The sequence below is a fragment of the Uranotaenia lowii genome, chromosome 2 (assembly GCF_029784155.1).
Source record: "Uranotaenia lowii strain MFRU-FL chromosome 2, ASM2978415v1, whole genome shotgun sequence".
NCBI lineage: Eukaryota > Metazoa > Arthropoda > Insecta > Diptera > Culicidae > Uranotaenia > Uranotaenia lowii.
The window spans coordinates 390270803-390296648 of NC_073692.1; the positions used below are offsets into that span (position 1 = coordinate 390270803).

The 25846-nt window shown below is 32.3% G+C and overlaps 1 protein-coding gene across 3 annotated transcripts in view; it reads right to left on the reverse strand.

Annotated features, from left to right (window-relative positions):
* Positions 1-25846, reverse strand: part of LOC129741865 (neuroligin-4, X-linked-like) — an 862824-nt gene that overhangs the window by 319461 nt on the left and 517517 nt on the right. For all 3 annotated transcript variants that reach the window (XM_055733675.1, XM_055733676.1, XM_055733677.1), the window contains one exon: positions 12922-13673. The gene's annotated coding sequence lies outside the window, so the exon portion shown is untranslated. The remainder of the gene's footprint in view (positions 1-12921; positions 13674-25846) is intronic.

A 25846-nucleotide genomic window follows, 5' to 3' on the forward strand; every position in this document is an offset into this window, starting at 1 on the left:
TGATTTCACATGAAATTGCAAACAATAAAAATTCATGTTCGTTACAACATAGTATTTCAACATTGCAGTGTACAGTCCCCCCACAATCATGGGTCACACACAATTATTAGTCACCGATCATTAGAACTGCTGATATCTACTAAATCAAAAGAAATTATATCATATTATTATTTTTAGTTTATCGACAATATCATCAAAATGCATTAAAAATATTATTTGTGCGTTTTATAACAGTAAAATTGCTGTTTGAATACTTTTTATCAAAGGTGAACTATAAGCTGTGGAACTATCGCATAAAATTCCAATGTTATAAGGTTGACATCTTAAACCGTTAAGCCCCTTATGCGGGTATTTCAAAGATTCCAACCACATGAATTAGTCCCATATTAGCACAAAAGAAGAGTTTACATTTTCCAAATAAAACTGAGCGAATGATATGCGAAAATTCAATAATATTTAGCAAAATAAAAGTGACCCATAATTGTTACAGAATCCACCAAGTTCCACACAATCATGGGTCACTTTTTCACAAGCAAAACAAAACATTTCTCGGTTGCTAGCTCAACCCAATTGCCCCTTGAACGTATACTAGCAAAGAATGCCCCTGAATGTTTGCCAGAAACTTGTTGATTTTCATGTTGATATTCGGGTGTTGCCATGGGCTTCTATGTGACTAATAATTGTGGGGAATATGACTAATAATTGTTACAGGCTTCAATTTTGACCCATAATTGTGGTTTTGAAAAATGTTGATTGTTTCGGTAAATTATATTATTTTTCAACTAAATTGGAAACAAAATCATGTTTGAAATCAAAGAGGGAATGTTTAATGACTGAAATTCAAGCAAAGCTTGATGTTTGGTCCACTAACACCAGAATGAACGAACATTTTGTGGTTTAATGATACGTTAAGTGACTAATGATTGTGGGGGGACTGTAATTATTTCCTTAGACAAACATAATACAGTAGTTTTTCGATTTTATCACGGTCAAAAAAAATTTTACCGTGAATATGGCGAAACCGTGAATTTGGCGAAACTATAAATTGAAGTAGAAAAAAGTATTTTTACTGTCTTTAATCAATAAATAATAATATTTTCAGTAGTGGAAACGTTTTGTATCAATAAATTTCGATCATAAGGCGTAATTATCAAAGATTAAGCAAATTTTTAGGCTATTTCTTGAAATAAAACCATGTTGTACATCCATTTGATAGTCTACATCTAATTAAAGTGAATTAATATGTTTTGATGGAAATTTAACAGTCGTTATCTCTTATTTCGATATTGAAAAAAAGTTTAAAAAAATTAGCATCAAAAAATTTGTCTCTGCTTATTTCAAATTTCAATATTTTAATCTTAACACCTTTGATGAACTAAAAAGTATATTTATTCGAAAAATATTTTTTTTAATTTGCTCAACTTTGACTTTTTCAGTGTGTTTCTCGAAATTTGCTTTATGGGCAGATAATCTTTTGTCTTTATATGTAGAAAAACAGAAATCTTAGTCATATTTTCAGACAAAGCTAGCAGAATTTAATTTTATTCTTCCAAAATTATCCATTCAGACAATACTAAAGGCTATCCAATAGGGATTAAGCACGCCACCCTTTAAAATAAACAAGTTCAACAAAGAAATCAGAGACACTTATCTCTTTTCAAAAACGCTTAAATTCACACACATTTTTATATGATTCGCATAACCAAAAAAGTTAAATTTTTTAATGCGACTAACCAACCCAAGTAACAACACTAGCATTAGTGTGACGTTAAAATACTTGTGTCGATTATTATAAGCGTTTTTAAAATCCAAATAACGATTTTAAACACTATACAGATAAAATAAGCAGTTCAATGGCATTTTCATATTATTGGATACCTATATACTATAACATAAACCATAAAAAATATCATAAACAAAGACGCCCTACGCTTTTGAATGAAAATTAAGGACCTGGTAATGGTTTCTGAATGATTTATTAAAAATCGTGATAAAATCGAAACAATAACCGTGATAAAATCGAGCGTGAATTTGGCGAGTATTGATAAAATCGAATAGTGATAAAATCGAGAAACTACTGTATATAGAGTGTCATAATTTGAGCTTTATAACAATTCCTTTCAAAGCGACAGATATGCAGCAAATGTTCATTTTCAATACAAATCAAATTAAATCAAAATACGTTAAACCTCATTTCATAATGTGGAATTTTTTGGGATGGATATAGTAACTTCAACATTGAGATCCAAGATATCGATTCGGATTCGGATCCGGTAAATTAATTTACTGAGAGGTAAATTTTATTGAGAAGAAAAGTTCTCGAAATTTACCATAAAAGAGCAGCTCAAATTGTAGCATTATAATTCCAACAAAGATGCCAAAGACGCTTGAGTCGGCTTGAGAGATAAATAAATTGATCATAGTCCAAAATACATTCATGATATTTTTAATTAATTTCAATCATTCATTTTACTTTCGACCGACTTTTCAATTTCCAGACCACTGTGCACCGTCAGCCGACGAACGGCCGCCGGCTGCCGACTGCCTGCTGATGTCGTTTTCACACACACATGCATATTTCTATTTGTGGAATTGCATGCCAAGATTAGGCAAAAAATATGTTTATATTTTCTTGAATTCTAGATAGAAAATGTACGTTGTTAGGAGTAAGTTATAATTTTATATTTTTTGCCATGTTTTGCTGCAACCAACGGTAATTTTTAGTTATTTTTCCGTAAGGAAGTATGTTTTTAAAATCAATCCGAAGATGGCAGATGCACTAGCAAGGTAGGTTCATTTAAGATTTTTTCCGAAGATCATAATTTTATTTGCAGTTTGTCATGCGAAAAAAAAATATTACGCAGTCATTTGGATTCAATTGTGGACAAATGCTATGCAGAATGTTGCCATATGCGATTTCCCTTTATGTTTAATTTTTTTTCAATTTTAGGCGTATGTTTGACATAAAAATCACCAAAATGCATTTTGGCATGCCAAGATTAGGAGCATGCCAAGTTAAGGATCACTTACCCTACTCATCTAAGAATTTTGTTAAACAAAAGCGAAACTTCTAGAAACGAAATTAAAAATTTGCAAAACAAAAATCCAATAAATTAAAGCCCAGTTTACCAATTTAAAGTATATTAAGAAAATATATCTCTGATAATTGTATAAAATCAAATCAACAACTAAAACCGGTTGAAAACAAAGTTTCTCATTTTTCCAATCGATAAAACAAAACAAACTATGAATGGCATGAGCTTCAGTTCGTGTATTTTTAACAATTTTGAATTTTTGCCTAAAAATTTGTCTCACATTTAACCACATTTTTCATCCCAAATATGTTAACTTATGTACATAATCAAACATGAACTAAATGTTAAAAACGTTTTTGGTGTAATTCATATATGACACTCTACCATCATTGTGGTACTCCTGTCTTAGGATGAACAATTGATTAACAGTGAAAAATATAAAAAGCTTCGAGAATCATCAAAAAGCATGAATGATTTTCAACAAAGATGTCCAGATGGATTATTTGAAATTTGTGCTTAAGTGTCAGAAAAAGGTAATTGTTTTTAGTTCCAAATATTTCTTTACAAAAATCTTTACACAAACTTAGTTCAAAATGTAACTTACTGAATTTCAACTAAAGCAAGAGACCACACACTAAAACCACGTAAAAGTATGCTCTTTACTTCAGATTTTCCTGATCAAATTTATGTAGATATAACATTTATTTTTTAATGTGAAGAAACCAACCTTAACATTTAAACACTCAATAACTCAATCGTCAAGATACTTTTTTTGGTCTTGGTACTATCAGCGATGAGAAGTTTTTTAAGATTTGGGGATTTTTTTTTATTATCTGACAATTTGCGCCGGGGGTCTTCAGATTTTCCCCAAAATTGAAAATTTGGATCATTTTTGCGACTTAAAAACACCTGCATTTTTTCAGATTTCTAACATTTTTATTTTTTGAGTTAGCTTCGGTTAGATTTTTTTGTAAATAAAAAATAACCATTTTTCAAAGCAACATAACTCTGTTGTTTCTCAACGGAAATTATAAAATAGCACATCAAAATGCATTGAAATTTTACCAGCTTTCCAAATAGAATAGTTGAAAAAAATTAAATAATGACCTTCAACATGAAAAGTTGTAAATAAACTTTAAATGGCGTCTAAAAGTACCGTCTGCACCACCGAATATTTTGCAAAAAATACCATTGTATAGCTCGATTCATGATGCAACTTTCATCTGAAGACACCAAAGTGGGCCATTAACACCTTGAAGAGTTATGAAAGAAATAATGACAATAAATCTCTTTTTTTGCATCGAAAACAAACAGTGGCGGAACAACTGCACTCACATATGGAGATAGCAAGCACTTCTAACAACATGGAAACAAAAGAACTTACCAAAGCAGTTAAAAAACACTACTTTTTTGTGCTTTGTAGAGTGTTTGCAGCAAAACTGACTTTAAATTTTAACCAAAATTCAGAGTATCGCATTGTTTAAGTGATATAACTAATAATGGGAATGCTGCTTTTACAACCTGGTCAAATACTATATAACTTATTAATTTTTCGATTAAAGATCATTGTGAAGCATAATCAATGCCAATAGTAGAAGGTTCAGTACCTGTGTTTGGGATCACAAAAATGTGATTAAAAAAATGAAATATAGACGTGCTTTACATAGTTTTTATATCGAGAGCTAAGCACTGGACACCAAAATCCTTTCCCATTGATCAAAAAAGTATGAGAAAGAGCACAAATGTTGTAGAAATAATCAAAGAGCTCAGTATGGCCAGCCCAGGCTGTAAAATGATGAAAATATGATACTTTTACCGTTTTCGTTTTCTACATTCGCCCAGTTTTGAGGTTTACCATACTAGAACGAAAATAATTCGTCGTCAGTGTTTTGCTACCTCGATCGCTCACACACGAATCTTCAGTGTTCCACCGTCCATTTCAAATCAAATCTGGGGAATTACGGATGCAAAACTTAGCGCATAAACTGTAAAATGACAGTAAAATGTGCATAACTTGTTGTGACCTGGTGCAAAACTGGTTATAAACGAATACGTTATTAGATTTTTGGATATAACATGAAGTCAGTTAAGCTGCAACAATCTACCGCCCCTTCTTTCATAACAGTCCCATATCCAAAAACAAGCAAGCGAGACAATCAGCTTTTTCTGTTTTGGAATATATTTTTAAATTGTGACCACCACTTTCAGCATAAACGAAAATCGTTTCTAGGTTGTCATAATAAATCGTTAGGCCTGAAATTTTCGAAATTGGGTTATTGGTAAGGTCGAGAGCACCATTTTTATTCATTATGGGACTTTTAATCGACCATATTTGAAACCTTTTTCGAATCTACTAGCATAACAGTCCCATACAAAATATATTTTTCTCACCAAGCTACTTTCTAAGACTTAAATTTGATCATTTTTTAACTTCTAAATGCAATTGTCAGAAAAAGAAACATACTTTTACAAAAAAAAATCATGAATTCCACATTGTAAGTTGAATCTTTTTACGATTTTTGATTGCATCCGATAGTTTTTCGCTCAGGAAGTCATTCCTAAGAAAGTCAGACCTGCTTTCGAAAACTAGTGTGCATCATTCGACATCAAGTGAGTTAAAAAAAATGTTTAAATGATTCAAAGCAATAAACAAAAGACTATTTCGCCGAAAGAAACATTGAAAAGTAACCAAATCGGTGGTATTTCACATATGGAACTGTTATTCAGGTATATTTCATATAGGACAGCCACGAATTGATATTTTTTTTCTAAATTTCTAGAACAAAACCTCTTTATTTAGTCTTTTATGTTGGAGCCTTTTGTTGACGAAAATTTATATCGGAATGTTATGCGAGTAGGGGCAGTCTGAAAAGGACGAAAAAATGGTGTTTTTTACCAACTTTGATAAGTTCTTTTGTTTCCATGTTGTTAGAAGTGATTGCTATCTCCATATGTGAGTGCAGTTGTTCGACCATTGTTAGTTTTCCATGCAAAAAAAGAGATTTATTGTCATTATTTCTTTCATAACTCTTCAAGGTGTTAATGGCCCACTTTGGTGTCTTCAGATGAAAGTTGCATCATGAATCGAGCTATACAATGGTATTTTTTGCAAAATATTCGGTGGTGCAGACGGTACTTTTAGACGCCATTTAAAGTTTATTTACAACTTTTCATGTTGAAGGTCATTATTTAATTTTTTTCAACTATTCTATTTGGAAAGCTGGTAAAATTTCAATGCATTTTGATGTGCTATTTTATAATTTCCGTTGAGAAACAACAGAGTTATGTAGCTTTAAAAAATGGTGTTTTTTTATTTACAAAAAAATCTAACCGAAGCTAACTCAAAAAATAAAAATGTTAGAAATCTGAAAAAATACATGGGTTTTTAACTCGCAAAAATGAACCAGATTTTCAATTTTGGGGAAAATCTGAAGACCCCCGGCGCAAACCCGTCAGATAATAAAAAAAAATCCCCATTTATCAAATGAAATAATAATCACTCTGTTCGTGACAAGACAACTCTTTTCTCTCAATTTCTTTCACTTTGATGTGTTCGTCAAAATAGTATCCAGGGAGATTTTCTAATAGATCATGTTATTGACATGGAATTTAAATAACGCTAAATATAAGACAAGTGTTTTAACAAGTGATTAAGATTTCCTACATGTCCAATAGAAAATTATTGCCATTGCTATAGAGGTCAGGAAAAATCCAATTTAAAAAAAATGGTAAACTACCTTATTTGTATTTAAGCCTTATGTAAAAAAATCTTTTTCTGGGTGACGTTGCTTTTGGAGCATAACATCCTCGATGAGTAATAATTTTTAACGTTGACTTTTTAATACAGAATGTTGAATAAAAACAACAATTATTGAAACCAAATCATTCCACAAGTCATCTCCACAAATCATTCTCTCCAAAATGACGTTTGGCAGCAAAAAAAAATTACTCAAGTTATTTTTTCTTCATTTGCCATTTTTTTAATTTTTCTAGAAAAATTCGATGTACATAGAGGCCGAAAAATATGAAATTTAACTTTTGTCTCCTCCACCTTTTTTTTTCTTTTTCCGAAAATCCCGAAAGGGAGAATAAATAAAGTTTAAGGTGTTTTATTGAAAAGTAAGATTAGTTTTTCGAAAATTAAAACAGTTGATATAACAGCAGTCAAACTCTAAAAGATGAGAATTGTATAACCGTTTGTATCCGAGATGTTTTAACTTCAAGTGACAAAAGAAGGATTTCTTATTCGTTCGGGCGTGATTAAAAAAAAAAATTATTATGACAAGAACTTAAAGCTTAATTCAAGTGTTTTCAATTTCATACCATTAGGCCTAAATTCCAGTTATTAAATGCTGTTACTTTAGGTATTTTAACTTTTTACCACCAAAATGTTAAGAGTTGGTTCGTGTTTTTGTTATCTATGTTTGATATTCCTTCCAGTATATCAATGTTTCGAATGTGTAATCCTAGCTTCTATTTAAGTTTTTTTTTATATTTCGTTGAGATCTTTTTTTAGTTCATGGGAGATTTTTGAGACATTGATTAACACTCTTAAGAATAATAGAGTGAATTTTTGAGAGATAAGAAACAAATATTAAATCACAGATTCTGTGTCTGTGATTAAATTATAACTTAAAATCAATGAATATTTGTTGTTTCATATTTAACAGGGATTTTTATAGAAATTTAAATGAAGGAAATTATCTGGAGATCTTTGAATCTGTGCGCACAATTTAGTGTGAAAATTGTTTAAGTTGTTTCACATTGAACATTAATTTTTTGGGAAAAACCAGTGATTTTGTATGGTAATTTAAATGAAATTGGAGAATGTTTGCCAAGCGTTTAACTTCGTTTGGGATTCATCGAGACATCTCGTTTGCATTGTGGAACGGGTCTCTATCAGCTAATCATCCAGTTATGTCGAATCAAAATTGATGAATAAAATATCATACACTATATTGAAGAGAGGAAGGGTCATAAAATACAATAAATCAAATGTGATAATTTTTTTAAATTGTTCAAGTGGTTTCGAATATTAACACATTTCAAACCAAATGCGGAATATCTCGATTTTTCGCTTGACGCTAGTGCGCTTTGATGAGAAGCATAAGTCAAATGTGATAGATTTTAAAAATTTCTTTTTTTACATAATTTTGTACAACAGTTTTGTTAACACAAAGATACTTAATTTGAAAAATTCGGACCAGTCGTTTCTGAGGTAGAGAAAAACAAAATTAAATTATTTTGTACGGCCTTATCGGTTAACATAATGTTTTTATTTTGATAAAAATATAAGAAGATGAGTTCTCAATTTCACGAAAATCACTTCAAAATTTTTCGTGAGGTGTTGAATACGACATTCACTAAAAGAATATACCTTTTGCTGTCAAATCAAGCTTGTATTTAAAATTTGAATACATCATTATTCATTGCAATAAATCATCTTCTCATGTTGAAACATGAATATGACATGACAATTAAAATGACAATGGCATAAAATAAATCTTCGTTTATCGTCAACAAAGTAGATTACAAAATTTAATTTAAATCGTCTTACAATTGTTCGTGTTTGTATGGGAGCTCCCGGTTTTAAAAAGGAACATAATCCATTTTGTAAAGTAAATAATCACATCATGTTAAAACTTGAATGGTAAACCACATTCATGAATATCAAATGAAAATGATGTAAAAATGAAAATGCTTCCGTTTGTAAATATAAGATTTACAAATCTTTCAATAAAAACTCGCATCGTAGCATCACAATGGAAGAAGCAGATTTTTATATCGGTTTGTGTCAACAAAGAAGTCATATCGGGATCGTGAGATTTTGGTTTTAAATTCCACATTAAAATTTTAATTTGGAGTCTTGTTCAATGGATAATCTTAAATAAGATTCTGAATTGATTTGAAAGAATTTTGTTCACTTAATGTTTAACATTTTGTGTGGAAACTTTATAAGGGTTTTAATTCACAGCTTTTTTTCTGATAAATGAGGAAAATGGTTTCAGATAAATTTTTCTCTTATGAATTCACTCTTATATTTTTTCTTCTCATTGTATAAAAAAACATTTAAAAAGCAGGTTTCGTGAGGAGTATTAAAGGCAAATACTATAAATTTTTAAAGTTTAAATAGTCGTTTCTGAGATAGAGAATGCCAAATTTTTAAGTTTTTGGGCATAGATTCCTTCACGATCCTTAATGTGTTGAGAAATAACCTAAAAAACAACTTTCATAAATTTTCTCCAGGGTTATGAATTGTTATTTTGGCTCGAGCAAATCTAATATGCTTCATATCTAGATAAGCACTTTAGTGCTCCACTTTTATTCAGTTTCAAAATAAATAAATATTGATAAAATATTTTAATGACTTTGGAACATTCTGTTATTGGAAGATCAGTTGGAAAAATTTGTCAAAAGGCAGTAAACATTAAATCAAATTTTTCATTTCAAATTTTTCGTCCGAAATTCAATTAGATTTATGCAACAACATCAGCACGAATCGTACAGGTATTTATCGTAACCATCGTAAATCCATATTTTCAGCTCTCAATCTGAATACGTTTCTTAAAGTGTATAAGATAACTAATAACTAACTCGATTCGAATGTGTTATTTTGAAAGTCAGATTGAAAGAAGGGAGGTAATTTCGTCGGGCTCCCCGATTCAGCCCCTTCTCGCGGGAAAAAAAACAAAATTACTTTAATTGAACCAGCAATATTTTTCTTGTATTTATGTGGGCTGCTGGAATCAGGTTATTTTGTTTCAAAACCATACAAAATCTGGGATATTTTTTCAACACAAAATCCGGAACAATTTAAGCAGTCTCCCGAGTCCCGGAAAAGAACCATTGAGAAAAATCTAGGGTACATCCAGTTAAATAAAAACTTTAAAAATGAACCAACTGAATTCTGAAAATTTCTTTAATAAAGGAATTAAAACCCTGATTCAAATTTGAATTTTCCGTTTAAAGTGAATAAACCCAGCAAAATATGGACTTATTTCCACAATATTCTTCCAACCTTAGTTCGTTTGAATAGTCTTCGTTATTTTGTAAACCTTATTATTGAATTAAGAATTTATTTTGCTAGTATCCATCAAATCAAACATTATGTATAGATTACGAAATACTTTCTTCACATTGAATAAATATGTTACGGATGACAGAAATAACTTTTTCTGAGAATTGTTGAAATTCAAATAATTAAAAACAATTATCAGATTATGAATGGGTAGAGATAATGAGATGAGGTAGAGTAATAAAACATTTCTCATTTTCAATAAGTACAAACGTTATGTCAAATTACAAAATAACTTTATACTTTAACAATAATTGTGAGGAATTTTACAAATTTGTTATTTATGGATATTTTATTTTAAACATTAATTAATTCGATCACTTTTCAATCAACGTTTCAAATTTTTAAACTGGGATTTTTGCGGAAAAATATCGAGTTTCATTGAAGTTTTTAAAATGTCGAAAAATGTGAAGAATAACATTGAATCGCAAAATTAAATGTCATCTCAAGCTTTGCTGAAAAAAAAAAATAAATTTGCATTCTGAAATACTAGCTTCAAAAGCAAAAGTACGAGCATTAAGAATGCAATATTAATTAATGAACCCTTTAAACGATGCTCATTTTGTGTAGAAAAAACAGGAAAAATGAAAAAAAAAACTACAGTTATTGCTCAAATTTGACCAATCTGATATACTGAGTTTCTCTTTTGAATTTTTCTTCTAATTTCAGTCTAAGATTTGAAATTCGAATTAAAACTTTTCCAACGGATAGTACCAAAACTAGGCAAATAATTTTTCAATTGACTGACGATTTGAAATTATTTTTATCATAAAAACATTCTCATAATTGAATTCCAAATTTGTATAAGTAAATATTTGATTATGAATTAATCTTTTATACAAATCTTATCTTTTACATATTAAACAAAGAGACAAAATTTACTGGGACTTTCAAGTTATTTGATGCTTCTTCAGTCTCACGGTTTTTCTGAGTGTTGAGAACTCGAGATTTTTATTAAGGTACTAAATTAATTTGGATTCTCAATGTGATTTTTGAAATTCTCATTGGTTCCGAGTTCTGGAAATAAAATCTCCATAAGGAATTTATGTTTTCGAATACAAACTATTGTCACACTTCTATCACACTTAATTTTTTTTATCAGAACTCTTTTTATAATTTGTAGCATAAATTTTCATTTAAAATTCATTATTTTATTGCAGGATTCTGAATTGTGATTTTTAATTTGATTATTTCACAAATTGCTTATGTTTATATTTAATCTGATGAGAGTATTGGTTTTTATTCAAAATTGTTATTTTCATTAAATTTTGAGGTTTCTAATACATAACATGAAAATGATTTTTTGTATGTTTGAAATTTATGAAATTGAAATAAAATGTTGGCAAATAAATTATACAATCTACAGTTTTTGTTTTATCTCTGACTGTAACTTTGAATTATTTTAGAGCTATACTTGTTATTTGTTTCTTGAATTTTGATTCAAAATTAAATTTTTATTTCACTACTAAATTGTGGTTAAGAATATAATCTGATTATGGATTCAAATTTTTCTCTTGAAACCATTTATCTTCATCTGCATGAATTTGAAATTTGATTTTTTTGTTGTATTTTTGAAATTTTTGGTTTTTAGCCTAAAATTTTAATAAAACTCCCAAATAAGCATGGATGAAATATTTATTCCGCTTTCGATGAACCACATATCAGGCAATTATTGATGAAATAGAAACAAAACATTTTGAAATAATAGTAATTTAATAAATTTTGAATGGAATTTTGCACTTCACAGCTCTAATCTGGGTTTTCATTTTCGATTTGTTGATTAACTATTCAACGATATTTCCACGTGGTGGTTTCAATATTGTTTGAAGATACCTGAAACTTCTTTGTTCGTTGACATAATGGTTATTTAAATATACTTAACTAATTTTTAGTTCTTTGCATATTTTAAAACTATATGTATTTTCTGAGATGGCATATGAAAAAATCGATTCATAGGAGCCTCTAGTTGGCTTCATTCGGCCCTGGCTCAAGGTATTCTAAATTCAATTGATTTTTGAGAATATCTGCTGTTTTTTTTTTCATATTTTTACAAAAAATTGTTTCACAAAATTCCTATTCATCTTTTTTATTATTTTTTAATTTGATTAATTTAAAAATTTTAAGCTATTTTCCGCAAACATTTTGATTTGTGTTTGATTTTAAAGTACCAAATGGATTATTTCGAAGGATCCCTCTTTTAATAAGAACCACTTTCAATTCTTTGATATTTGACTTTTTCAATAAGTAGATATTTGAATAGGCAAATGCACATTTGAAAACAGCCAGAATTCTCTGCATTAAATTTTATTAAAAACTACAGATATATTATATTTTTTAGAAAAAAAACAGGATTATTTTGATAAAAAAAATCAACAAATTTGAAAAAAACTTCAAAATTTAAAAAGTTTTTCAGGATTATGTTACCTTACCAAGTTCATTTTTTTCTGTTTGTCTGAATAATGCTTAGTATTGAAGATTTTTTTCCAGCCTAATCTATTTAAAAATTAGAAAAAAAAAACTAAATTAAATACTCTTGAATATACCAGGAGTTCCAAAGAAGACCTCAGAAACAGTTAAATTTCCTCCTTTCAACATTTTTTTTTTTTTTTGAAAGAACCCTTTAATGTACATTTTTTATCTCCACATAAAGTATCACTTTACACACTAGTGGTATCGTAAATTGCCGATGATTTTACAGTATTGGTTTGCATTTACATTCACTCAGCATCTCCATTCCACCGGGATCATATCAAGTGTTGCCGAAAACCGAAATCATTTCCCCGGAAAAGTGTGCCACCCTCCATCACTTACCACCACCTTCTTGCAGCGAAAATTTTTATCACCACAAACGCACACCCGACGACGACCCGCTGATGATGTTTCCCTTTGAGGAAACGTTTTTATTTATGCTCCGTCGAGATATACTTTTTTCTCTTTTTCCTGGTGGTTGGTTATTTTTATTTTATTTCCCAACTCACTCTCTCTCCCTCTCTGGAGCCACCACTCGTCGTCGTCGTCATCCCAAAACGCACACCGTCCTCGTCGGTCGGACATGAATTTCACTTCAAAGTTACATAAATTCCGCAGTTTATTGTGTCGTTCACTGATTTTTTTTTCCGCTCCGACCACCTCTCTTGTCGTTACTTGTTCACGGAGTCGATGGTGGAGGATCGTTAAAAATGCGTTTCCCACAACACGTTCCTGATTTGGTTCCGTCCAAAAATTCTGTGCCCTCAGCCACCGGTTTCTCCCAAGGGGGGTGTCCTCAAATATTTAGGGGTTGCTGGAGCCAGCTGAAGTCGTTACCGAAAAATATAACTCCAAAAGCGGTGTGCTCAGCTTATACACACACACATGGATTTACGTGCGTTTAGTATGTGTTTGTTCTCCACGTTCAAGGTTCGGCCAAATTTTGGAGGCTTCCACTTCCTTTGGGAACGAGTTCTTTTTTCCTCGCTCGCCTTCTTCTTCGTTATTAATTTTCGGGGTGGAATTCAATTCCGCTTCCGGAACAATCGGGAGGATGTTTGTTTATGCTTCCGGTTTTTCTTTTTGCTGGGCGCCTGGTGGGAAATAAAAACAAACGAGAGAAAGAGAATGGGAGAGAGAAAAAAAAGTACAAAAATGTCGTTAGATATTTCATAGACTGCACTTGCTTTTCGGGGCGGTTTCTCATGAGGGTGATTTGGCCCAAGCGATTGTTGATGATGATATAAATAAAATACGAGCAATGTTTTGAAACATATTTTGAGAGCATTGAATTTTTGAAACGATCTTTTAATGGTTTGAGGAATTAAATCATTTTGTATACGTTTTATTAACGTCACATGCATCGTATAAGTTCTGGTAACATAAACAGGAAAGTAATTATTTCAAAACAGGTGTTTACGAAGCTCCTAAATTATCATGGATTTTTATTTTCAACCACTTAAAACGGCAGCAGATGTGAGAAGCAAAAAAATTTCGGATACATATTGGAAAGACAAATTTATTTTACTCAACTAGCTGACCCGCAATTAAAATTCGCTATTTGAAATTTAAAGAAAATTCTGTTTTTGCTGTCGAGTTTAAAGATAACTTTCAAATGAAAGCAAGCCAAACTTTTGTTTATCTTGCATCCAGTAATGTTTTCTCCTTGGACGGAAGTTTTAAAAGCATTCTAAAAGAAAGCACCGGTATTACTTGGGAGTTCTTTTTCCAGAAAAAAAAATCTCTTGCCCATCCTTCGACGACATACTTCGGATGCCAAAAGTGGCATTCCGTTGGCTTCCAATGTCGCCCTCTCGGGGAAAGCTGACTACACTCTCTCTAGAAGTATGCACCCTGCAAATTTGCTGCAATCATAGCGAAGAAGAAAAGCAGGAGTTGACTTTCCCCACGATAAAAGTGTCACTGTGTTTCACATTTCGCTTCTTGTCTCAGCGGAGGAGCAGAGTAGCCAAGCAGCAATCTGATAGCTTCACTTGCTGGGATAATCTTCGATGCTCTCTGGAAGATTCTTGGTTGTTGGGACGTTGGAAATGGAGCAGAGCGAGGGTAAAACTATTAGAAGATTAAATAGTTTTATCAGAAATTAAGCGCAAAAACTTTGTGCTACGTTATCAACCCTTTCTCTTCTCCTAAAGCGCCCCTATTTGGAACCCTTTTGGCCTTTGAATTTCGGAGAAACCCTTCGTGAGTTTGTTTTGTGTCAAGGCAAGTGCTCGCTTTTACCTTTGGCACCGTGCAAGTGTTCTACCAGATTTGGCTCCATTTTGTTGGCTGTCGATAAAATTGATTAGAAAAGTTTTTACCTCTTTGACTTTGACTGGCGCGTCGTATGGCGCAATTTTTGTTCGTTTTTGGCAAGTTTATTGCAAACATTTGGAAAAATTTTGTAATTTGGTCAAAATTTTCAAAATAATCAAAACGGAAACTTGTTCCAAGAACAACTTATCAAAGATAGGAATCTTTACTGATTTAGAAAAGTTCCTATATTTAACATCAGCATTATTATTAAAGTTAATAAATTAGTTGAAATAGAAGCATATGTAAAATTACCTGTATAAAACTTTCTAGCTTCAATCATCATTCGAGCAATTTTTTGGGCTACGGTAAGTCGACGGCCGAAATAAATTTTCCCAGAAGAATCAGTTTACTGGATTTCGACTGAATCGATCCGAACAATCGAGGTTGATTTGATTTCGCCCTCCTGGGCAAGTCTCACTCGCCGTGTGCCAAAAAGTTTGCTCGCCTTGTTCTACGTTCATATCGAGGACGTCAGTAGGATTTAATTGATTTGATTTCCCCGAATTGCGGACATGCTAAGTTATCAGCGTCGTTGAGCTTAGCAGATTGATTACCAAAGTTGTATCCGGTGCTTTTACTTGGGTAGGTGGTATTGAGCATCTCGTGTATGGTGAATGGCGCCATTGAGATTCGTTTTTTGTGAAGGTTTTCCTGAGAGGGTTGCCATATTTATGAGTACTTTCAGCAATTGAGAAAAATGTATTAGCAATTTATCAGCAATTGGAGAAGTTTTCCTGAGACCACTTCGCTCATCGACAAGGAGTGCAAAAGTTATGATTTTTTCTTTAAGAATGATAAAACAAGAGGTAAACTACACCCATTGAAGAAGTTTCAAAAATCCAATGCCTATTTAGCAAATCTCTGTGCCGAAAATGCGCTGAAAATTGTACTGTACAAAAGATGATATGATTGGAAAAGAACTACTTGCATAAACACTTGAGTTTCCATGCTAAAAGTCTTGCAATAGAATATGGGATACGTTTTATTTGGTTTCTTTCAGACTTATGCAATATGGTTGCGCTGGGAGGACAATGCCAGTCATTAAAAAGCTTTAAATGCCGGTCCGGCATAGAATTTTATACCGATAATTCCACCTCCAAGATAGTCCATAATTGGAGTAGTAGAGTCGGATACGTGGATGTCTGAACGAAATTTGAATGAAGAACAAAACAGGATACAAAAAAATCGAAAAAAAGTGGGAATTGCGAAGTAATTTATTTTCATTACTCATAGTGAAAAAGTATGTATATGCAATTTGTATGTAATTTTATATGCAAAAACATGTCACCTTGGATTGAACATGGTTTTGAACGCTGCATGGATTTCTCAACAAAGATATATTGCCATTTGAAAAACTTCTTTTACAAATAGGAAAAATCAGAATATTTCATTTCTTATACATAGATATATTGAAGCGATCATATCGGTCCAGAGTTCATTTGTGGTGAGATAGTTCACTATTATCGGCTGTTGTTCTCCGAGTGATGGAATTTACATTTTCAGGGATTGTCGTTCTTCTTCTGCATCCGATACATCTGACTCTATTAACGTTCAAAACCAGAACGTTTGTAGTGTCAATTCCTGTTTGGTTGACTATCGCCTTGTCATGTCGCGTACCTGCTACAAAATCGTCGGCATCACAGAAACATGGCTAATCGACCGCACCTTATCCAGTCAGATTATTGGTCAAGTTTATACTGTGTTTCGTTGCTATTGAAGCCTCCTGAATAGCGAAAAGTCAACTGGAGGCAGAGTTTTACTTGCTGGTAAATACAGACTCTCGGCTCAGCTTGTCGAAGACAGTTCCTGGGCTGATTTGAACTTTTTTAGGCCCACATTGTTCTCGGTGACAATGGGTTTTTTGTTGGGGTTTCATGTGATTTAAAGTCATTTACAAAATTTTAAAGTTCAGCGGATGCCGCCATCTTGGATTTTAAGATGGCGTCAGACAACGAAATTTGACTTCAACTCATGGTTTATTCTACGGATCATTAACAACCAATCCCTTTTCATTTCAAAAGTCTGTCCTCGTTTACTGCACTAATGATTAACCCATTCGAGACGGCGACTTTTTTCGAACGCGTCCCCCTGGAGCGAAACATTTTTATTCTTTGATTCGATCAATTTTTATCTGAAAAACATGAATTCAATGAAATTTCCAAAATTTAATCGTAAATTCACAAAAAATGTCCATTGCAAACCGTGTGTGCAGTTCGCTCCTCAAAATAAAATTATTTCGAGGAGCCGCATTGCACACACGGTGTGCAATGGGTAGAAAAATAAAAATACACCATTTTTAACAGGTTCATCATTCGTTCAATTTTTGTTCAGTTATAAAGGGAAGAATATAAAGCAAAAAATATTATGTAGTGTGGTTTAAACCAACAATAAATTTTTTTAAACTTTATCCAAATTGTGTTTACTTTGTGATGTGATGTGATTCATGAGCATGATTTAAACTTTGTCGATTTCAACCCAACTTTTCTTGTGTCTTCCTATTGATTTGTTCAACTATTTAAGTCCGGCTAACAAACTTTTATAATAATTAAGATCTATATTTCAAAAAATTACATTGAAAAATCTTACGATCGTCATATAATCTTGCGTATATTCTACTGAATAGAACCTTGAAAGGAGGGTGAATTGCCAAACATTTCATGAAGGCACATCGAACGGAACGTTAAAATTTCAAAAATTTCAATACAATACAAAACAAGAAGTTACAATAAAATCATGTTATGATTGTTTGTATTCATTCCATGAAAAAAAAAATCCATGATGATGATATTATTAGCAATTACCATAGAGCTGAAGTTTATTTCATTTGTTTTTTAGATAAATTGTTTAAAAGTCACTAATAGTTTAAATCATACGTTTAGTTGAATAGCTACCGTAAATAATGTTTTCAACTAGGGTGATTTGCCAATCGTTGAACAGCTAAGCACATGATTTTGGTTTTTATGCTGTATTTTAGTCATTTCAATCGAATTCACTCGAAATTTTTCGTCGATTACACTCATACAGGATTGGTCAACAAGATCCCAAAGTTCAAGAGATCGAAAAAAGTGACATAAAATTTTAAAAAATCATTTAAAACAGCTTGTCTGTGCCTTATAGTTGCACAGGCAAAATTAACATCGTGCCTAATGTTGTCCGATTTTTTCCAATGGTTGAACATTTCAAAAACCTTCTTAAGGCTCAGCCATTATATATTCAAAGAGGCTGATATTTGCTACGGAAGCTTATTATGAGAACTTCTATTTCAAATGTAATCCAATTTGGAGGCGGCCTCTTTGGGGGGAGGGGGGTGGTGATCTTTTATACAAACCATTTAATGCACAAAGGAAAATTCGAACCCAAAATCGAAAATAAACACGAAGCAGTCGGTTTGAAAGTCTGGAATCTCATTTATTACACGTGAAATTTTCTCAGAAACTCAAATCTGCCGCTGAATTTAACCGGAACCATCTCAGTGAAGTGTTTTTTGACCTTATTCGCCCGGTATTTAGCATTTTTTATTGGACTATCAACATAAAATTTTGTTTAAATGAAATCCCATAGAAGGAACTGAAAGGTATTTAAAACTTTTTTAAAATACCCATTTTCAGGTGAAAGAATAAAAGGACGCGATCTGTTTTGCCCCCCTTTACCCCTATGAAGAAAATGGGATTTTATAAAATAATTGCTTTAGGATTCACTTGGAAGTCGATCGATTTTTACATAATGAATATCAAATTAAAGCTTAAAAATGGACTCAACCACGTCCAAAATTTCAGATCGTTTGTCTGAATTATTGAATAAATCTTTTCAAAAAGTTAATTCATTTTGAATATCTTTTTCGTGAAAGTGGGATTATTTGTAATAAATGTAACCCCTAGAACATGTCATAAATCTTCAAGAAATATTCATTCCACATTGCAATCCTTCCTTTAGAAACAGGATTTTTAGAACAAACTTTAGATACTTTGCATAAAATGTTGAGTGAATGGTCGAGATAAAAGATTTCAAAATAAATCTGATAATAAAAGTAGTCCCTCAAAGCCAAAGCAGTTCAAGAGACTTTGACACTTTTCGGACATTGCAAGTTGTCCGACTTCTTAATACATAGATATGTTTTTCAACGAAATTGAATATCTCAAAATTTCAATGGTAATATTTGAAGATAGAAAAAATATTTTCATGGAAATATGGAGTGTCTTTGAATTAATGTTGAATTACTGAAAATCAACATTGCATGCACAAAATATGAAATTCTTAGTTCTCAGTTAATTTGAGTACACAGAAATTACTAAAATTAATAGTTAAACGTAAATAACCACATATTTAGCTAAAAGTATCATGTTAAAAGACCATTCGAATTTTTTTTAATTGCATGTAATCAATGAACGTGTTCAATTTAGTATGGAAATCTGTATGCAAGAAGAAATTTTTGCTAATAAAATCATTCAGATAATTCAAATAAGCTTGAAAGGAAGTTTGTCTTTGATTAGATATTGAATTAACCTATTCTTAAGCTTAATGCTAATCAAGCCAACATGAGAAATGCAAAGTATTTCACAAAAAAAGTTATAACCATTTCAAAATACAAAATCGGAATCCATTGAAAAGTATTGTAAAAATGCAGGTTTTTGCTTGCTGGTGCTTTCAATAATTTCATGACATGGTTTTGCGAAGGTTTTATAAATCAACAAACTCATTGGCTATGAAAAGCAGTTAATTGCGATTTTTTACTTCAATCCTACGGTTAAACAGCTTTCAAATAAGCGAGCAAAAACACTAATATTTAAATTTTTATTTCGACTTTTTTGTATGACAGCGAATATCATTTCTGAAAAACAAGTTAGGATTTGTTTTTGTTCACATAAAATGTATTGCAAGAACCTTAAAATATTTCAAAAATCAAAAAAATAAGTTATTGAACTTTAAGTACATCTCTGGTGATTTTTGAATGAAAATTTTCATTTCCCGTACAAATCAAAACACGTTGCGCTAATTCAGAACTAATTTATTGAGTCCCGAATTTTCCAAAAATTGTATTGCTATTTTTGGCAGTGAAAACAAGCAAACAAAGTTTTTAGAGGTACACAAATAAATAAATTTAAAATTTCCATACAAATCTTGCAGTAGACTTATGTACAACAATAGGACAGAAGGAGATTGAGAGGACCAATTATTGCACGATCCGATATTTTCTCTGGTTATGTATGGATCGTATTTTTTTTCCAAAATCATGGTGTTAAAACTGTCCAACAAACGTTTCGTAAAGAAACCCGATACGAAAAATGCGTTGTTCTGGCGCAAAACCTTATTTGCCGTAGAAGGAATCTTAAGGTTTTGTTTAACAATTAGCATAAAAATCGTGCGAAAAAAACATGAAAAATTCAAACTGTGAGTAGATGCATATTTTACAGCAGAAAATATCGTAAAACGCCTCTTTTCATCAGTAAACATTCCAATCAACATGATTCAGTATTATTTTTGGGAAAAAGTTTAATAACAGCTGAAATATTGACAACTTAAGTCATGCTGTGCAACAATGGGTAATGGGACAACGATTGGCAAATCACCCTATAAGATACAGATTTCACCTGGGTGAAAGTGGAATTTACTAAAATTACTCCGTCAAGGGCTGGAGAACCCAACAGCATGCTCTAAAGCATGGGTGGCCAACATTTTCAACAGGCGGGCCAAATTTCAGAAATGAGATTGGCTGGCGGGCCAAAAAAAACAAATTGTTCTGGAGTATTCGAAAAAAATAATAAAAGATTTTTGAAAATGCTTTAAAAACATTTGCCTAGGTCACATCGAGTAAAGATTAATCTTGACAGGGTGCCTGGTTTTATCCAGGTTTGCCCGGATATTGGGAAAAGTCTGATTCGGTTCAGTTGCCCGGATTTCATTGAAAACTGCTCAGATTTGTTCATCTTTTTGCCAAACAGAACAGAAAAAATTCAAATTGTATTGTTTTTTTTTCATGCATCCATAACGAGAATTTTTTAGTGAGTTCTTTAAATATAATCATGACAGGTTTTGTGGAAGCCTAAAATACGATTTAAAATCTACTGATAACTTTTGATTGACATTTTTTTTTAAAAGTTTTTTTTGCTATTGATATTGCCTGGAGTTTTGGTCGACAATTTTGAAATCAAATTCCCGGAATCTGCCAGGTATTTAAATGAAAATTTTCGGCCCGGATACGTACTGAAAAAAAATTCTTGCAACCTTATTATAGATTCATCTTTTTAATAAGTCGTTTTTGTTACTTGCATATTTTTACGAATTTTGTTCCATTTGAAAAAATAGTATAAATATTACGCTATACGAAATGAATTTTGCCTCCTAACTTATGTACGTCAATCTTTCCAAGGCATTTAAAATCTCATCGGTTTACAATGGACATAAAGTCAATTTTATCTCAAAATATACAAAAATTACCGCCCTTTTCCAAAGTTTTCTAGTTTATCGTTTTCCTTGGAAAATTTGATAGACAAATTGAAAAATTATTGTATTATAATTTATATTGTTGAAAAAAAAGCGTTCACAAGCTTTTGACATTTAAAAGAATAATTTTTCAACGAACTCTTGTTATATCATAAATAATATTGATTTTTCAAAGTATGGACCTCAACCTCAACTCAATCCAACTCTTTCCAAATTTTCCAATATCTCGATTTGACAAGTGAATTTGGAAGGCCTTCTATGAACAGCATAAATACGAATTTGAGTCTTTTTTAATCATTGCACCTTTTTCGAGTCAAAATTTTGCTAAAAAAATCGTTCTTCTGAGAGATTTGTCAGTATTAAACCGGTTTTAGTTGAATGTTACTACCCAACAGTTAATTCGGTTAAGTTTTTCGTTATTGATGTTCATAAACACAGAGCAAGATGCCAATTAAACTGTTTTTAAAATTGGTTTGATTTTCATGAATATACATTGTTTGTTAAAGCTTAGCAAACAACAACAAATTGGAAAAAAAAATTACAGGTCAAACTTTCGATATTTTACATATTTTGCCAAAATTAATCAATTTGGATGGATAAGCGAAGTTCTTGAAATGTGTGATGGAATTCACAGATAATGTGTCAAATACTGTACAATTTTGATTATTTAAAAATTGTAACTGTAATTGTTTTTATACAGTGATGTTAACCTTTTTTGTAAAATTATATGAAGCCCTCAGAGACAAAGGGTTATAAGTGTAAAAATTAACTTTTTTTAGTAAATCATGCCAAACGATTCTCCATGTTGAATTTTTTACGTTCGAAAAAAAATTGCAAATGCTTGAAAAATGTATAGAAAATTGCCAAACACAGCAATTTAAAAGCGTGTTTTATTAAAAAAAAGTTTTTAAACACTTTCACCGCTTTGGATTATATCACTTCACAGAGATTTTCAAATGTTTGTTTTGATTTTATTCAAAAATATTTTTTCTAAATGATACAATCAGACCAAAAAAAACCGATTAATTTTTAAAACATGGCTTTACAAAATGTGCTTTGCGGGCCACAAAAAGATGGTCGCGGGCCACAGGTGGCCCGCGGGCAAAAGTTTGGCCACCTATGCTCTAAAGCTTGATAATTTAAAAATAAGACTTAACAATACGAAGTTCACATAAACGCTATACACCAGGTCTTAGATGCATATACATTTCAGTTCTCCCCTCACCATAACCTTAACAATCACCGACGCACACTTCCAGAAAAACAGCACAAATAACCTGCAAATGACCTACTGTCTGTATCGACGAAACGAAACTCTGTTTGCGCTACCTTATTTTATAAGTCATTTTCAACCTCAGATATTTTGAAGACATTTTCATACACAGTGAAACCAATGCCAAATTACGATTATCTATGCTTTTAACATTCTATTGGTTCAAGAACCATGGAAATTGGTCCATAAGTTTATTCAAAATCATGAAAAAGTTAAAACTACTTCCATTGCACACACGGTGTGCAATCGGTCTTATAGCCTCGGAAAGTCATTGCACACACGGTGTGCAATCCGTCTCGAATGGGTTAACAACTCAGATATGAGGACCCCCTAAGCGTGTAGTTGGTTGGCTTGCAAGAAAAACGTCAAATTTAAACTTTTTATTTGGCTTTCATAAAACTATTTAAAACTAATTATCTTTTTATCTGACCATAAAAGAGCTACTGAGCATTGAATTGACTAACGTCATGTTGATTGCAAAATCGAAGGGCACAAAATGACGCCAATGGATTCATAATGCAAGTACAAACCCCGTTCGATTTTGGCAGCACGCCCGTACATTTTGTGTTGCCAAAATCGGATGTTGCCAAAATCGAAAGATGTTTTTCCTCCACATTTTATAAGTCATTTTTACAAAATAACTATTATTATTACCAAAACGTTATTTTTAGTCAATTTCCGACCATTTGTACTATTGATTTTATTTTTATCATGTTTTTGAAGCATTTTTATTTTTCTTGTTTTGTTTTTAATGTTTGTTTTATTTTTTATATTTGCTGTTTTTGTCATTCTTCATAACTTTTCAGTTGTTTTTTGCCATTTTCAATCTTTTGTTTGAATTTGTTTTTTAATTTTTTGAATTTTTCATCATTTTGTCATTTTTGAGTACTTTAAAAATTTTTTGATAAACTTTTGTTTATATTGTTGTATTTTATCACCATTTCAGAACATGAAAACATATGTATGGTGTTTGTCTAAATTATATTGATTCTGTTATAACGAAATCTTAAAGGTTCAAAAAACAGTTCGATTTTGGCACATGTGGCAAAATCGGATGTTGCCAAAATCGAATGTTGCCGAAATCGAATGTTGCCAAAAACGAACGGGGTCCGTATTTAAAAATATTTTTTCAGGCCTATTTTCCATCATTTCCAGCATGATTGACCATCAGATTTGAAGAGGCGAATTTATTTTAAGATACTATTTCATACAAATTTTGCCTAAAATCTTGACTGGCAGTAGAGAAGATACTCATAATATGGTTTAACATTGGTTTTTTGGCTATTAATTCTACCAGATCATGTCTAAATTTTGCAATTATCATTCATCAACCATCATGGTTGCTGGAAAAAAAACTCCGAGAACTCACAGAATCGAAAAAAAAAACAAAAATAGCCAAAGGGCCAAATAACCAGATTAAGGTTTTATTAGAGTTCAGGTAATGTTATAGAATGCACTACAGCTTTTTATGAAGACTAATGCTAGAGTCGTAACAAAATTTGGCTGACCATAATAAAGCTAAAACTGTTACTTGAGATGCGTTCTAGTGACCTGATTGTAGCTGAGTTATGCTCACGTTGCTGTTTCAAAATAAGATCTATCAGCTCTCCCGAAGATAACAATTTTGTCAATGGTGACTTCAAAATGCCTGGCTTCAAAAGGTGCTTCTCCCAAGGTGGCTTTTTATATCTGAATCATATGCGTTCTTTTTCTTGGCGTCTTCCAATAACTTTCTAGACACTTTGAGAACTGCGATTTTTCGTCAAATTAACAGCTTTGGAAACGAAAGCGGCCATAGGCTCGACATCTGCACTGCAAGATATCTTTGCCAACTTAAGCTGATGCCATCTATCTGATCTTTTGGCTGCCTTCGATTAAGTGAACCAAGATATTGCAATCGCACAGCTCGATCGCTTTGGCTACTGTGGATACCTATTGTACTGGTTTCCAAGCTACAGGTAGCAGATCTAGTTACCACATTTAACTGTTTAAGACACTATCCTTCAATAGTGGGAGGTCTTTTCGCGCTAGTGCATTCCAAGGCAATACTCATAGACGAGACCTCGGCAACACCTCTCATCACTACGACTCGAAGTCTGAACTCTCCTCAAACGACTCTAGAACCGACATCTCCTCGCAATGACTCGAGATTCTCACACACCTCTCCTCTTCGCGACTCAAGGCCTGGTCTCTCATTTTACTGAAGCCTAATCTCTTATTATCCCCAAGATTTGAGGTTTACCACCTCGTGCCCGTCGTGTGCCGATCGAGAGCAGCTTATCCTAGAATCGCGCCTGTCACATCACACGCACGGTACTTAGGGCAACTACTCGGATGACGATACTTTCGATACTCGGATACTCTTGACGAAGATGTGATCCTACACCGACTCGAATGGCTTACCTGGCGTCGAGAGTCACTCTACTCGTGAGTATTCCCCGACCGTGGAATAACTCTTTCCCATCAACTTTCACGATACGCAGAAAATGTTGCCTCATCTTTGTAGCTTCAAACCGTGGGGTCGGACACACACTACTCTACAGCCCATCCTCGTCTACTCCAGCCTGTCCGGTCTACTTGTATCTGTGGCGACGTAAACCGTCTTACCCTCACATCATCATTTCATCACCATCATTACCATTCCATCATCATTCACCGTCATTCATCATCATCAGCTCAACACTAACACTACAAACTAGTTCCCGAACATTCCATCAGTCAGTCCAGTCGAGAACCTTCTCGAACCAGACGCATGCAGTAATAACAACAACAACAGCCACGCAATTGACGCCAGCAGACAATAGCCGGCAAACCAACAATAGCAACAACAAACGATAGCACCGGCAAACAACCAATAGCGTTCTCGCGTTCATACACTCACACACTCACAATCCATAGCTATAAATATCCGATCATTGTAAATAGTTAGTTAGTAATAAAGTGACCATTATATAGTGAACACGTCTAAGTTAATCCCGTGAAACCGAATCCCTTTTCGGGCGGAAACCCCCATATATCCATTTAGCTGGTAACCCTATGATTTTTGGGACTTCTAACGCTACACTCAGGCAAATTCTTATTATAATTTTCATAAGTTGCGTCTTATGAACCGCTTTTTAGAGTGTAAAATAATTTTTTATAAGAGTCTTATGAAATTCTTTCAATTTTCATACGATGTTCTAATGAAAAATAGAAGAAACGGCATTGTGTAAAAATAATAAACACATTCTTATA